Source organism: Schistocerca gregaria, chromosome 3 (genome assembly GCF_023897955.1).
Source record: "Schistocerca gregaria isolate iqSchGreg1 chromosome 3, iqSchGreg1.2, whole genome shotgun sequence".
In the NCBI taxonomy this organism is placed as follows: Eukaryota; Metazoa; Arthropoda; class Insecta; order Orthoptera; family Acrididae; genus Schistocerca; species Schistocerca gregaria.
This window is the reverse complement of record NC_064922.1, coordinates 906,911,858-906,928,600: the sequence shown is the minus strand read 5'-3', so window position 1 is coordinate 906,928,600 and position 16,743 is coordinate 906,911,858. Positions and strand designations below refer to the sequence as shown.

General features: G+C 40.4%; 1 protein-coding gene across 1 annotated transcript in view; it reads right to left on the bottom strand.

Moving 5' to 3' along the window:
- Positions 1 to 16,743, bottom strand: part of LOC126355237 (uncharacterized) — a 141,451-nt gene that overhangs the window by 60,668 nt on the left and 64,040 nt on the right. Inside the window, exon 2 of the mRNA XM_050005519.1 lies at positions 1,215 to 1,334. The gene's annotated coding sequence lies outside the window, so the exon portion shown is untranslated. The remainder of the gene's footprint in view (positions 1 to 1,214; positions 1,335 to 16,743) is intronic.

Here is a 16,743-nt window from a genome sequence, read left to right as displayed (position 1 = left end):
CGAGATACACGTAGGAGGGAGCAATATACTGCTTGACTCTTCAGTGAAGGTATGTTCTCGAAACTTTAACAAAAGCCCGTACCGAGCTACTGAGCGTCTCTCCTGCAGAGTCTTCCACTGGAGTTTATCTATCATCTCCGTAACGCTTTCGCAATTACTAAATGATCCTGTAACGAAGCGCGCTGCTCTCCGTTGGATCTTCTCTATCTCTTCTATCAACCCTACCTGGTGCGGATCCCACACTGCTGAGCAGTATTCAAGCATTGGGCCAACAAGCGTACTGTAACCTACTTCCTTTGTTGTCGGATTGCATTTCCTTAGGATTCTTCCAATGAATCTCAGTCTGGCATCTGCTTAACCGACGATCAACTTTATATGATCATTCCATTTTAAATCACTCCTAATGCGTACTCCCAGATAATTTATGGAATTAACTGCTTCCAGTTGCTGACCTGCTATTTTGTAGCTAAATGATAAGGGACCTATCTTTCTATGTATTCGCATCACATTACACTTCTCTACATTGAGATTCAATTGCCATTCCGTGCACCATGCGTCAATTCGCTGCAGATCCTCCTGCATTTCAGTACAATTTTTCATTGTTGCAACCTCTCGATACACCACAGCATCATCTGCAAAAAGCCGCAGTGAACTTCCGATGTCATCCACCAGGTCATTTATGTATATTGTGAATAGCAACGGTCCTATGACACTCCCCTGTGACACACCTGAAATCACTCTTACTTCGGAAGACTTCTCTCCATTGAGAATGACATGCTGCGTTCTGTTATCTAGGAACTCCTCAATCCAGTCACACAACTGATCTGATTTCCTAACACTCTTAAGTATATTTAATACCCAACTGCAGCTGCCAAGGACTGAAATATTTTCTTTACCTTTCAACCTCTTCTTCCTCTTCCTCTATTATCTCTTTCTCTACTTTTCTAGTCAAGCTTTAATATGAAACTGGTGAAACCACTTAACTTACAATAATTATGAAAAACAATTACAATTGTAAGAAATCTTATGGACAGACATATTGTATTGGTTTGAAAGATATTCAATTTACACACACACAATAATATACGTAAACTTTTTAGAATTTGTTCGCAGACAATTCTTTTACTATAAGAAGCTTGCACTGAGTGCAAGAGCAAATACTTAATATGTAATGATAAATGCAATAACTAATTTTTTTCAGTCTAATCTCTTACCTTTATGGGAATACTGAGCTGAAATGGAATTGCAGTCTTTCATCTTGTGAAATACATAAGGGCCTTCAGGTTATATATCTACTTCCTAGGTTAAGGTGAAAGTGTACTTGGCCACAGCACCTAAAACAAGAATACGTAGTACTGAAACACAGGACAGCTAAACTAATAGCTGATGTAGTACACCAAAAATATATCTAACTTGGCATTTTCCTTCCATCACAGTTATGTACCAACTGCAACACAGAGGCATTATGTTATTTCTAGATTATTCATTGATACTGCTTTCTAACCAGTTTATAATATCTTTTCTACAAACAGACTTATAACCCACAGGTTAGCCTTTAACAATAATTTTAGCTAATAGTTGAGCACATTATGGGGGTAAATCAAATACAAATAGGAATTCATTAAAAATATACCGTAAAATAAAAGGCAAATATAATTTATTTTGCTGCAGAGTTTCCTCCATCAGAAATACATTTTACCCAGTGAGAAGGTAGGATGTTTTATACCAGCATCGTAGACTGAAGTTGGCTGTGTCAGGATCCAACTGTGCATGAACTGCTCCACACCCTCGTATCTTCAAATTGTTGGCCTCCTACAGTTTCTTTAAGCGAATCAATCAAATGAAAGTTGCAGGGCGATGGACATGGGCTTAGGGAGGATGATCAAGTTCAATGGAGAGCATTTCACACGTTTTGAGATCATTAGAGTTGCAGCATGGTGCCTTGCATTGTCATGGGGGAGGATGGTCTCTCGAATCAGTTGGTCTTGTCTTTTGCAATGATATGCAGAACTCACCTGGTTCAATAGCTCACAGTGGTAAGCAGCACAGATAGTGCATTGCTCATGTAAAACAATCAAAATGCCTCACTGGTCAAAGAAAATAGTTGAAAGAACCTTGCTATTTGACAGCCAGGTCTTGGCTTTCACTGGGACTGTCTCCCCTTTCCTTTACCACACCACACTGGCTTGTTATAACTCAAGGGTGTAGTGGTGGACCCACATTTCATCACAGGTGATGAACCAACTAAAAGATCGATCACCTTCTTTCACAATCGCTGCTGAAAGCCTCAGTCAGACCTCCAAACATCTCAATTTCTGTTCTGTGGTCGAATAGTGCGAGACGTATCTGACATACTCTTTATGGAACTTTAGGTCATTACTGATCATTGCTTGACAGTTCCCATAACATATTCCAACCTGTTCTGCAATTTCAGATACATTCAACTGTCAATCTTCTTTCAGGATGACTCATACTGTGAGAACATTTTCATCCATAACGTCGGTCTGAGGACAGCAAACATGTCCCTAATCTTCGACTCATTCTCATCCTTCCTAAAATCCTTTATGTCACGCAAATACGAATCCTTGACAATGTTTGGTTCATGAACCGTGCAGCCAATCTCTGAAAAATTTCTGTCACTTGAACGCCTTGAAAAACAAGAAATTTTATAATTATGCATTGTGCAGTGCAGGGTGTATCTGCTGCTCTGACATTGTGAACTTCACTGAGTGAGAATGTGGAATTCCTAATGGCCCCTCCCAAGAATGAGAAGTGCAGGCTCACTCCTCCCACAGTAGGCACTCAGAAACAGAAATCTCATTTATTTTTTATTCAGCCTTGTATAAAATTCATACAGAAGTAGATGATAACACATTCCTAGTGAAGTACATGATAGATTATAACTTTTATTATGTTATTCTATACTTATGATTATATTTTTTGCTTTCACATATATTAATCATTATTTAAATCATTTGAAGTTAACTTAATGGCCTGAGGAGACCAAGTTCATCATCTCATTTGCTATATAACATTATGATTCTGAACAAAGTGAAACCCATGTAAACTTGTTTATGTTCAGTCAATTCAACAGCTTAAAATCCAGGAATGCTGAAGTTTGTTTATGTAATACAATTTATGTAAAAAGTGCATAGAATTTTGAAATAGAAATTTCTGGAAAATACTGCCAACATAAGGGCCAATTGTTTAAAATGCAAAGAGTTAAAAAACTTGCAAGCTTCAACACCATTTTAAAGACATACCAACACATAAACCAACATAATTTTGGTGTTGTAAATGGTAGTACAAAAATTATTTTTTTCTAAAATTTGTATATTTCTTATTGTTAAAAAGGGATACAAAGCTGACATACAAGGCTGCAAGTAACAAAAGAATCAATTTCTCTTCCAATCTCCAACACTGGTGATGTTTTACTGAAACTCAAAACTTAGTGCTTACTTCAATGTGAGATACTTTTAATAGTTTCCACAACAAAGCTCTGTTTTGATATCTGGCAGTAAACCCAAACAGATTGTGGTCAGACATAAAATATAGAAGTGGCAAGGCACAACCAATACCCTGAACGTGCAAAACCAATGGTAATATTACTATTGACAGAAGCACTAAAGTGGCGTTACTAAATATGGTTTTCTGCAATTCCTTCAGCAAAGAAGACAAAGAAAATATTCCAGAATTTGAATCAATAGCAGCTGCCACAATGAGTAACTGAGAAGTGGATAACCTTTGTGCAGTAAAGAAGCTTAAATCACTTAATAAAAGCAAGCCCCCTAGTCTAGATTGTAAACCAGTTAGGTTCCTGCAAGTATATGGTGATATAACAACTCCATACATAGTAGTCTTATATAACAGCTCACTTGACGAAAGATCCATGCCTAAAGACTGAAAAGTTACACAGGTCATACTAATAAACAAGAATGGAAGTATGAGCAATCCACTGACTTGCAGACCCATATCACTGATGTCGACTTGCAGTAGGATTATTGGAATATATATTACATTCAAAGAAAATGATTTACTGACACATAGCACAAGTTTAGAAAGTATCGTTGTTGTGAAATACAGCTAGCTCTTTATTCACACGAAGTAATGAGAATATTGACTGGGGATATGAAATTGATCTATGTTTCTGAATTTCCACAAGGCTTTTGACACCATTCATCACACACGGCTACTAATCAAACTTAGTGCCTATGGAGTATCATCTCAGTTGTGCAACTACATTCATAATTTCCTGGCTGCAAGGTCATGTTTAGTAGTACTTGATGGATAGTCACTAAGTAAAGGAAATTGATATCTAGCATTCCCTAATGAGGTGTTCTAGGACCTCTGCTGTTCCTAACCTATATAAAAAAAACATAGGAGATAATCTGCGCAGCCATCTGGGATTGTTTGCAGATGACGCTGTCATTTACCAACTCTTAAAGTCAAAACAAATTCAAAATGATTTAGACAAGATATAGGTGTGGTCTGAAAAGTGGAAATTGACTCTAAATGATGAAAAATGTGAGGTCAGTCACATGAATACTAAAAGGAATCCATTAAATATTGGTCATACGATTAGTCTCATAAATCTAAAGGCCATCTATTCATCTAAATACCTAGAGATTACAATTACAAACAGATTAAATTGGAAAGCTTATTCTTCAGATAATGTTCAGGGAGGAGGATTAGTGTTTAACGTCCTGTCAACAATGAGGTCATTAGAGATGGAACACAAGTTTGGATTAGGAGAGGATGGGGAAGGAAATTAGCTGTGCCCTTTTCAAAAGAACCATCCCAGCATTTGTCTGAAGCGATTTAGGAAAATTATGGTAAACCTAAATCTGGATGGCTGGATGTCGATTTGAGCCATTGTCCTCCTGAATGTGAATCCAGTGTACTACCCCACTCACTAACACTGAAGGGATGGCAAGCCAAAGGCTGTGTTTAATTGGCACAACATTTAAAAGAAGAAACAGGTTTACTAAAGAGACTGTCTACACTACACATGTCTGTCCTCTTCTGAATTATTGCTGCAGGGTATGGGATATGCACCAGATAGTACTGACAGAGGTCACTGACAAAGTTCAAAGAAGGGTAGTTCATTTTCTATTACCTTGAAATAGGCGAGACAGTGTCTTGGGTGTGGCGCACGTGTTAGGATGGCAATCACAAGAACAAAGGCATTTTTTATTGTGGAAAGATTTTGTTGTGAAATTTTAATAGTCAACTATTTCCTCCGAATGAAAATATATTTTGTTGATGCTAATCTACATAGGAAGAAGTGATCATTGTAATAAATAAGAGAAATCGGAGGTCACATTTAAATTTTCATTTTTCCTGCACACTGTTTCGAGTGTTGAGGAATGGTAGAGAAATAGTCTGAAGGTGGTTCAATGAATCCTCTACTGGGTAGTCATGTAAATGTTACAGCAGTTTCTGTAAAATTGTTTGAGAAAGACTACACAGTAGTTGGCATGCACACAACACACTGCTGGCACAAGTCCTGCTGCACTGAACTGACCAGCAGGCTAACCAGTATTCTCAGTGTGCATCTGCAGGCATATAACTGCTTCGGACAATGTTGCGAGTTAGCCATACGGGCTACATTTTTTTTTTTCTTTGCTCACCCACATTTAGCAAGGTGATCATGTTGTGGACCAGCCACACTCTTAACCATCATATCAGGTGCTTGGCCTGTATGGTGATGACTAACACAATCTGCTAACGTTCATACTCCTTGAAGCCTCCATATTTGGATATTTTCATCATGACACTCTACACAGAACTGGAAGTAGTCTGAAAAGATGACGTGGTGCCAACCTTGTGCTCACTATTGTCACTGGATGTCCCACTACCTGCATGCATCTTTCTTTCGCCACTTAAAGGGAAGCCACAACGGTCACTGTGCTGACAGTCTGTGATGTTCCAGACATCATCATACAGTCCCTGTGGATATGCGACTTGCTATAAACGAGCCCATTTCCTGACACAAGGTACAGGACAGGGTTGTACAACACCACACAGCAGAGTGAACAATATGTTGTCCTTTTGGACTCAAGCCACTTCCGCTAGTTGAGGTCCTGCTTGGTATTGAGTATGACTCTGCTCAACTCGTGAATGCCATAGTTGTGGAATCCAGACCAATGGCAGCAGCAATACTATGGAAACATAAACCAGTCTGACTACGCAGCTGTCAAATTCCAACAAGTACTGGTGGGCTTTTCTCGACATGACATGAAGGATAACACAACCATCTAACAAACAACTGATATTCAAATGTTATTTCTTAATGATAAACTCACTGCGTTTTCTTTACTTATATACAGAATGAAGACAGTGTTACTCCTGACTACCTTCTGAGGTTGTGCTGAAATGCTAATGATTTGCATATCTGAGCAGATAGTAAACTCCATGCCAGTTAGACGTTGCTGCTGGTCCCTTTCATGGTATTATATTTTAATGGGCAGCAATGTACATCACAGGTAAATATCCATTGAAGGAAAATCTGGGCACTGTTTACTTTAACAACTTAAACACCACAAAGGGACTGAAAAGAAATTTCCATTCCTGTTGTGTGTCTGGAAACACATAGTGTCATGGTAGGTGGCACTGACACATGAAAGTTCCTCTGACCACATGCACATTGTCCTCCTGTGCTGCTGGCTGTGTGATTGACTCAGCATACTGTTAGCAGCAGAACTATCCAGTATTCATGTCGGGAACAAGCCAAGATGGTGTCTGTGGACAGCCAAGCAGATGGAAACGGTTGAGAGGCAGCATGGCTGTACTAAAACAGGTATCATCACAGACACCAACCACATCACACATTTCAAGCCCTTTCTGGGAACCTGTGTGGGTGCGGACGAACATGCAGGGCTGTGGCGGACTGTGCATACACCAGATTTGGACAACTGGGTTCTACAGGATACTGAGGCAAACCTCAGTACAAGCTCCAGACAAGTGGCCTGCCAGCATGGTGTAAGCCAAAGTACAATTACCTGTATCCCACATAAGAACCACTGCCATGTCTAACGTCTGCAGTGAGTGCAAGGGCTATCAGCGGCAGATTTCCCTCTACGAGAAGGATTTTGTCAATGGTGTTTGCACCAGACCATCACAATTATGGGATTTCTGTCATCAGTCCTCCTTACCAACAAAGAAATCTTTACCAGAACTGGCATCATCAATCTGCAAAATCATCATCTGTGGGCTAAACCATGGCATGTGGTCAGAGGAAATTTCACTTGTCAGCACCATCTACCATGGCAACAATGCATTTCTGAACACATGTCCATACGACATTTTTTCCTTCACTTTCAGGCAGGAATCCCTCCTTGCAGTTTGTTGGTTAAGTTTTTTGGCAGAAATTGAGGCAACACAGTCTCACATGGCCACTGACAGTAGCTTCCAGCCATTTAGGTCAGATGGGGCCATTATTTCACCACATGATTTAATCCTTCTTGACATATTTACCATCACCTCTGTGTGGAGCAGAGTATTAAAAAACACAAACTGTTAACTAATTTTGTATATCCAAAGAAGAGCTGGCCTACTTTTCTGAGATGGGGAGTAAAATTGTATCAAAAAGTAATATACAGAAATATTGATTGGCTTGAGCAAAGTAATTGCTGTACATATTTACTATGAATTTGCGAACAAAAAAGTATCAATCCGCTAGCCCAAATAAACTTGTTAAATGTCTAACAGGGATTGGTATCAATATTATTGTAATTCCTACACAAGTACAGCAGGAAATATCCCACCACCTGAAAGATCTACGTAAGCAAGGAAGATGGAGATGTTTTAAGTGTTATGAAGTGATTAGCTCTGAACCAGGCAGGTAATATGCCATGAGCAAAACTCCATTTTCTAAGTTCAGCTCTAATAATCTCATCATAAATGAAACATGAAAAACCAATCAAGTTCAAGTATCCGACCTCTGATAAATTACAAAGTTTGGATTGCATCTTCGAGGTGCACAGATTTGTGGTATGATTAAGAAGATGCGATAATATTTCCAAAAAACAATTACCTAAAACTTTATTTTCTTTTTGACAACATTATGAAAATGACAGATTGATACTCACTGTACAAAGGAGATGTTGAGTCACAGACAGAAACAACAAAAAGACTGCCAAATAAGAAAGCTTTTGGCCAAAATGTCTTCTTCTGAATAAGAAAATGTACACACACACACACACACACACACACACACACACACGCATCACCAATGTCTATGGCTGCCGGAGCCAGACCGTGAGCAACAGTACATGGCAGGAGAAGCATCTGGTAGGTGAGGTGGAAGGATACCAGGGTTGCAAGATTGTAAAATGCTGCTTGCAGGAGCATGCAGGGCCGTGGGTAGGGCAGCTAGGTGCAGTCATAAGGTTAAACAGGACAGGGAGAGTCGAAAATAAGAGAAGTAGAGGGGGAAAAAAGAGAGAAGCAGAAGAGGGGGGAGGGGGGGAGGGAGAGAGAGAGAGGGGGGGGGGAGAGGGGGAGAGACAGAGAGAGAGAGAGAGAGAGAGAGAGAGAGAGAGAGAGAGAGAGAGAGAGAGAGAGAGAGAGAGAGAGAGAGAGAGAGAGAGACTAGTGGGTGCAATGGTGGAATAAAAGGTCGTATAGTATTGGAGTAGGAGCAGGGAAGAGGATAGGTGGGTGAGGGATAGGGACTAATGAAGGTTGACGCTGGAGGGATTACGGGAATGTAGGATACCACAGGGATTTCACATCTGTGAATCTCAGAACAGCTGATGTTGGTAGGAAGGATTCAGACAGCACAGGCTGTGAAAGGGTCATTGAAATGAAGAATTCTGTGTTGGGTAACACGCTCAGCAGCTGAGTAGCCCACCTGTTTCTTGGCCACAGTTTATTGGTGACTGGACAGCTTGTTCAGCTTGTTGGTTGTCATGCCCATGTAGAACAAAGCTCAGTGGTTAAAGCTTAGTTTGTAGATTTCACAAATAGTTTCCCAGATAACCCTCTTTTGATGGGATAGGTGATGCTTGTGACTGGACTGGAGTAGGTGATTATTGGAGGATACGTAGCACAGGTCTTGCTTTTAGTCTACTACAGGATATGAGCCATGAGGCAAGGGTGTTGGATGCAGAGGTTGTGTAGGGATGAACAAGGATATTGTATAAGTTCAGTGGGCAGCAGAATACTTTGGGGAAAGGGAGGAGGGGGACTACTAGTAGGTATGAAATTCTTAATTTCAGGGTGTCAGGGTGAGAGATAGTCAAAACACGGGAGGAGAATGTGATTCAGTAGCTCTAGTCCTGGGTGGCACTGAGTCATGTGGGGAATGCTTGCCATGGTCGGAAAGGAGATTGTGAGAGACTGGAGAGATAAGGCCCTGGAGGTTGTTCCTGTACAAAGTTGGGAGGATAATTACAGTCTGTGGAAGCCTGAGTTAAGTCCTCAGTATATTTAAAAAAGGACAGCTTGTTATTACAGATGTGAGAGCCATGAGTGGCTAGGCTGTACGGGAGAAACTTCTCGGTACGGAACGTGTGGCAGATGTCGAAGTGGAGATATTGCTGGTGGGTGATAGGTCTGATATGGACGCAAGTACTGATGCGGCCATCTTTGAGGTTGAGGAAATTGGCTTGTTGAATTGAGGAGGACCAGGTAAAGCAAATGAGGGAGAAATTTTTGAGGTTCTAGAGGAATGTGAATAGGGTGTCTGCACCCTCAGTCCAGATCACGAGGATGTCATTAGTGAATCTCAACCAGGTGAAGGGTTTGGGATTCTGGGTGGTTAGGACGGATTGCTCAAAATGGCTCATGAATCAGTGAGCATAGGGTGTTGCCACGCAGGGCACACTGTCGTACCCCGTATTTGTTTTCAGGTGATTCCTTCAAAGGAGAAGTAATTATGGGTGAGCACATGGGGTAAGTTTGGAATCCGTCACGTATTGGGAAAGGTCGTGTTCAACTGTGAAAAGGCCATGGGCATTAGTGATGGTTAGCATAAAGGGAGCTGTCAACAACAGTGATGAGTATGGCACCTTGTGGTAAAGGAACAGGAACTGTGGTGAGTCGGTGCACGAAATAGTTAGCAGCTTTTACATAGGAAGGTAAGTTGCAGGTAATAGACTGAAAGTGTTCCATCCAGGATTTCCCATTGTTTTGTTTAGTTTTTGTTTCTAAACCTTGTGTAGAATCTTATTTGAAACCACTGTGAAAAATAAAATTATTTATCAACAGTAAATAACATTCCTGAAATTTGTTGATAAACTGCAATGAGCCACAGATCATGTTGTGTCACATTGCATTCTCAGTCTAACTGGCCAAGCATAATTTTTGGCACACTGACACCATATAGCCTAATATATGGAAAGTGTTGGTGCTCCATTGCAGACTCACAAGGCCTGGATGGCATTAAGCCCTCTGCACCCAATTAGTTTCAGATGGCACTCAAGTCAACTATATGCTTCCATACACCACAGAATTGCCGTTTATAAAAACTTCTGTGGCTGACTGAGTGGACAGCCTCATCCTGTGCTGAACATTTTTGGAGTCTTTCAGTACTGATTCCTTCTGTCGCTCAAAGATTTGTTAGCACTTAGAGGAATACTATTGTAGGTGTAAGAATTAGTTTCTGACTTTGGAGTTGTCAATGAAATAACAACTGTTAGAAGTCTGCCAGGGATTCAAAGATTGCTTTTCCTTTCAACAGTTTCTGATGCCATTTTGGCAGCGCATTCCTATAGGCTTGTGTTACACCAGTAGCTCATGTTCCTTGTCAGCTACAAGTCAATGATAGCTACTGAGCTGCATGTATTCCTCACTCTACAAAATAAAGAAATAATCTTAATTAAGTGGATACTTTTAGATCACACATTATTGGTTATTTTCTGTTTGTGCAGATTATGTCATTTTGTTTTGCATGAGGGATGAACTCCATCGTTGGTAGATTTCCTTTATGGTATTATTGGAGACAAAAGAATTCTATTACATTCTATGGTGAACAAAATGTACTGATTGTCCGTGACACTCTTTGCCGGGGGTTCATTTCGAATCACATTAAAAACACTTTAACTGCAGTGTTATTGTGTGGTGCAACTTATTTGGTAATTAATGAATGATATTTTGCAATACTAATTGAGTGCTTGAATACAGGAGGATGACAGATTGCCTACTACTTTCTTCTGTAAACGCTAAAATATTCTGTCTTACACGTGGAAGACCAACCATCATTATAATATAAACAAAACAAAAGTTTGCACAGAAAGATTTAGGTGTACATTTCTCCAACACATTACTAGATAATGGAATGATAAAGTTTTAAAGTGTTGTTTTGCTACCTCTGCCTAAAATTTGGTACCTGCCTGGAGAGATTTACAGAAATCATGTAAAACCTAAATCTGGACGGCTGAATGTGGGTCCAGCATGCTAACCACTGTGTCACCTCACTCGGTGCTCTGCTGAGGCCACACATTTTGCCACCCATGTCGAGCAAAGTTTGGCTGCACTGTTGCAACATGTGACCTAACCCCACACCTCTGAGCCTCGAGTTTCGTGCTGCCACTGTATGTTGTGGGTTCATCATAACCTGCAGTCACAAGTCTGCTGTGGTGTTCAAGAATCCTGGGTTCACCACTGAGGTGCCTTCACCTCACCATCATTGCTGTTACACTATCAGTGCAGCCATTACGGTCCATAGCTCTTTGCTGTTGTCATCGTATTGCATCATGATGCCACCTCTACCCGGCATATGTAACGTACATGTCACCAAAGCAACATGTTGCAGATGTCAATTCATCATAAGAAGATATCATAAATGTCATGACCACCAAAGAAGCGAACTATTTCCTTTTTTGTATACTGTTTTCGGAGTGGTGCAGCTCTTTGTTTCATCTTGTAATATTTTATTTCGTCATAAGTGAAACACTGGTATCCATCCTTGGTGGAAAAATATGTACCATGTGCTTGCAGATGGAGGGTCAAGGCAAAGCGAGTGGTAGTGATCCACCCGCACCTTTGAGAAACCAGATCGAAGCCCTTACTTTAAAAATATCAAACTCCCAGAGCAGCTTCAAATGATACACTGAAACCAAAAGACTGTCAGCTCAAACCTAGGATTCAAATTTTCAGGCAATGCTAGACGATTATGTCGGGCTTGTTGACAGTCCTCCTTGTGCACCACCACCTAGTGTAGTAAGAAGTTTTCATGTGGTCACTGTTATTTTCTCTTTTTCAGGAAAAGCTTCAGAAAATAAATCTACATTTTTGCATAACAGGTGTGATGTCAATTGTATAGGCTCATGGCCCAATGAGTTTTCAGTTAAACATTACACATCTGAAGTTGCAAAAGAGGCACTTGAACATATGCAGAATTAGTGGACACATTGAGAAACGCCGACAGGTTTGAGATGCTGGCTACGAGGTTAGCAGAGCAGAACTGAGACACGAGGAGCATGAGTTTTGTATAGGCACAAGCTGTCCACCTTTCGATAGCAGGCCTGCGAATATTTTGAAGCTGTTGATGACTGTATCCACACAATTTCCTATCGCTTGTAAACCCTAAGAGCAAATCAATTCAGGAGCGATGTCCTGCTCAAAGCAGCAAAGGCAATTTTTTACTAGGAGCGTAAGTCTGGAGACTGGGGGCAATGTAAATGTGGTGTGACCCTCTCCTGTACAGCAGGTGGTGTGTTTAGCACTATTGCTGCAAGAGGAAGTGAATCATTTTGTTTCACTTTCTTTTTCTCAAGGTAGTGATTCCCTCCACATGTTGGCAAATGAGATGATTTACAGACATAAAAAGCAGTCAGATCATACCGCCAATTGCGCATCCTGCTCCTTGTTGCACCTCATGTCAAAAGATAGATCAGTTAAATACTGATTGCTGCTGATCACAGGAGAGATCAGATTGAGGCCAAGGAGTATATCAGAGGTTTACAGGCAATGGGAGATCTGGTCAGGAAGATGATTTGGGGGCCGATGGTGTTACTGCATCGAGCTCCTGCCATCAGTCTTAATTCCTGTGGAACAACCACAAGCTAAACCAGGTATCTTCTGAGGCAAACATCTTTTGCACTGATTATAATTGTACTCTGGGAAAAATGCAGTGTACTGTTGGGGAAAAAATGTAGGGTTTCACTTTTAACAGTTGTGTGAGACTGGTGGAAAGTACTAAACACGTTTTGCTATTTCTTGTGTAATTTTAGGATAATCTGGTACTGACTAAGCTCTTGAAGATCGTAAACTCTACACTCTTCCAAAAACAGTGCTTCTAAAATGAACTTAAGATAGAGTGTTACTTGTTCAAATTTATTTTTTATCTGAGAGAGAGAGAGAGAGAGAGAGAGAGAGAGAGAGAGAGAGAAAGGAAGGAGTGAATTTGCTGATCACTTCGATGAACACTTAACAGTGCTTTAGTTCAATTGTCTCTAGTCACTTTTCCATTCCTATTTCAGTTCATTTGTATCCATATCCATAACGTCCCAGCATGTTACAATTTTAACACTATTTAACCTGGTATGCAGATCACTGTTGATGGTAGCTTGGCAGTCAATAGTCTGTTTACCTGGGAAGCTCTTATAGTCTCAAACAGTAGAGTACTGCAGTGCAGACTCCTGATAGATTTGAGTTGCCCTGACAAGTCCTACCAGAGCTTTACAGATACAGAAGATTTTTTTTAAAAAAAACTGTCTACACATTTCATCACAACAAATCATTATCTACCATAGGGTGGGATCCATTACTGTTAATACTTTCAGTTACATTCAGAGATGACCCAGGTGTATTAGCCACATGAAGCCTCTTAAGAGTTTGGGTGTTAATACTGACCAACAAACAACCTGAATTGCTGGTAGTAGAAAACCCAGATCTAAGCTTCATGGAGTTCCCACAAGCAGTAGGGAAGGAAGCCCACTGAGGGAGATCCTGCTTGCATGGTTAAGTTGTATATAATCGAGGTGTGTCAGGTTTCCCCAGTGGTCTGCTGGTAGTGAGTGTTCCTCCTCAAAAGCCAAGCATCTCATCAGCATGCAGCACACATTGAAACTGAGGATTTTTTTAATAGAAGTTTTTACCATCCTCACGATCTAGGCAGTTGAGCCACGATCCCCATATGCTGTGACACACAACGTTCCACCGTCACATCGCACAGTGGTCGCTGAAGCTAGCCCAGAGCTTACAGTGACAGAGAACTGGTGGCACTTACCAGCCCCCAGCTCAGGAACCCTGGGATCACCAAGCCCATACCCAGGAAATAAATGCTGAGCCCATGAGGTTTGTACCAAAAAGCAGCCCAAGAAATATTGACTCACTTGAGCACAATAAAAGTAGTACCTTTTTACAATGAACTCTGAAACATAACTCAGTTCACAGATAACATAGTTGAACAGCTAACAAATATCCACATCAGTAATCTCGATATTCTTAAAAAAGGACAGAAGGAAATATTCTTCTCTCTGGAAGATGTAGGTAGATAGAGAAATAGAGATTCTGTCATTAACAAGTGAATCAGGAAGGCAATATCTCATGAGGCAAACTCCACAGTCTGAGTTCAAATGCACATTCTGTGATAAATTATATTGTTTGGACTGCTTCTTTAAAGTCAAAAACTAGGTGATCAAGAAAAATAATATGATCCAATTTTTTTATCTTAGTTTAATTTTTGTGTTAAATATGACCTCAAAAACTGATAAAAATAAAGTGCTTTGCAAATAGTAAATACGTTGTTGTTGTGGTCTTCAGTCCAGAGACTGGTTTGATGCAGCTCTCCATGCTACTCTATCCTGTGCAAGCTTCTTCATCTCCCACTACCTACTGCAACCTACATCCTTCTGAATCAGCTTAGTGTATTCACCTCTTGGTCTCCCTCTACGATTTTTACCCTCCATGCTGCCCTCTAATACTAAATTGGTGATCCCTTGATGCCTCAGAACATGACCTACCAACCGATCCCTTCTTCTGGTCAAGTTGTGCCACAAACTTCTCTTCTCCCCAATCCTATACAATACTTCCTCATTAGTTATGTGATCTACCCATCTGATCTTCAGCATTCTTCTGTAGCACCACGTTTCGAAAGCTTCTATTCTCTTCTTGTCAAAACTATTTATCGTCCACGTTTCACTTCCATACATGACTACACTCCATACAAATACTTTCAGAAATGACTTCCTGACACAAATCTATACTCGATGTAAACAAATTTCTCTTCTTCAGAAACGCTTTCCTTGCCATTGCCAGTCAACATTATATATCTTCTCTACTTCGACCATCATCAGTTATTTTGCTCCCCAAATAGCAAAACTCCTTTACTACTTTAAGTGTCTCATTTCCTAATCTAATTCCCACAGAATCACCCAACTTAATTCGACTACATTCCATTATCCTCGTTTTGCTTTTGTTGATGTTCATCTTATATCCTCCTTTCAAGACACTGTCCATTCCATTCAACTGCTCTTCCAAGTTCTTTGCTGTCTCTGACAGAATTACAATGTCATTGGTGAACCTCAAAGTGTTTATTTCTTCTCCATGGATTATAATACCTACTCTTGAGTTTTTCTTTTGTTTCCTTTACTGTTTGCTCAATATACAGATTGAATAACATTGGGGAGAGGCTACAACCCTGTTTCACTCCCTTCCCAACCACTGCTTCCCTTTCATGTCCCTCGACTCTTATAACTGCCATCCGGTTTCTGTACAAATTGTAAATATCCTTTCACTCCCTGTATTTTACCCCTGCCACCTTTAGAATTTGAAAGAGAGTATTCCAGTCAACATTGTCAAAAGCTTTCTCAAGTCTACAAATGCTAGAAACGTAGGTTTGTCTTTTCTTAATCTTTCTTCTAAGATAAGTCGTAAGGTCAGTATTGCCTCACGTGTTCCAGTATTTCTACGGAATCCAAACTGATCTTCCCCGAGGTTGACTTCTACTAGTTTTTCCATTCGTCTGTAAAGAATTCATGTTAGTATTTTGCAGCTGTGGCTTATTAAACTGATAGTTTGGTAATTTTTACATCTGTCAACACCTGCTTTCTTTGGGATTGGAATTATTATATTCTTCTTGAAGCATGAGGGTATTTCGCCTGTTTCATACATCTTGCTCACCAGATGATAGAGTTTTGTCAGGACTGGCTCTCCCAAGACTGTCAGTAGTTCCAATGGAATGTTGTCTACTCCGTGGGCCTTGTTTCGACTCAGGTCTTTCAGTGCTCTATCAAACTCTTCACACAGTATCATATCTCCCATTTCATCTTCATCTACATCTTCTTCCATTTCCATAGTATTGTCCTCAAGTACATCGCCCTTGTATAGACCCTCTATATACTCCTTCCACCTTTCTGCTTTCCCTTCTTTGCTTAGAACTGGGTTTCCATCTGAGCTCTTGATGTTCATACAAGTGGTTATCTTCTCTCCAAAGGTCTCTTCAATTTTCCTGTAGGCAGTATCTATCTTACCCCTAGTGAGATAAGCCTCTACATCCTTACATTTGTCCTCTAGCCATCCCTGCTTAGCCATTTTGCACTTCCTGTCGATCTCATTTTTGAGACGTTTGTATTCCTTTTTGCCTGATTCATTTACTGCATTTTTATATTTTCTCCTTTCATCAGTTAAATTCAATATTTCTTCTGTTACCCAAGGATTTCTACTAGCCCTCCTCTTTTTACCTACTTGATCCTCTGCTGCCTTCACTACTTCATCCCTCAAAGCTACCCATTCTTCTTCTACTGTATTTCTTTCCCCCATTCCTGTCAATTGTTCCCTTATGCTCTCCCTGAA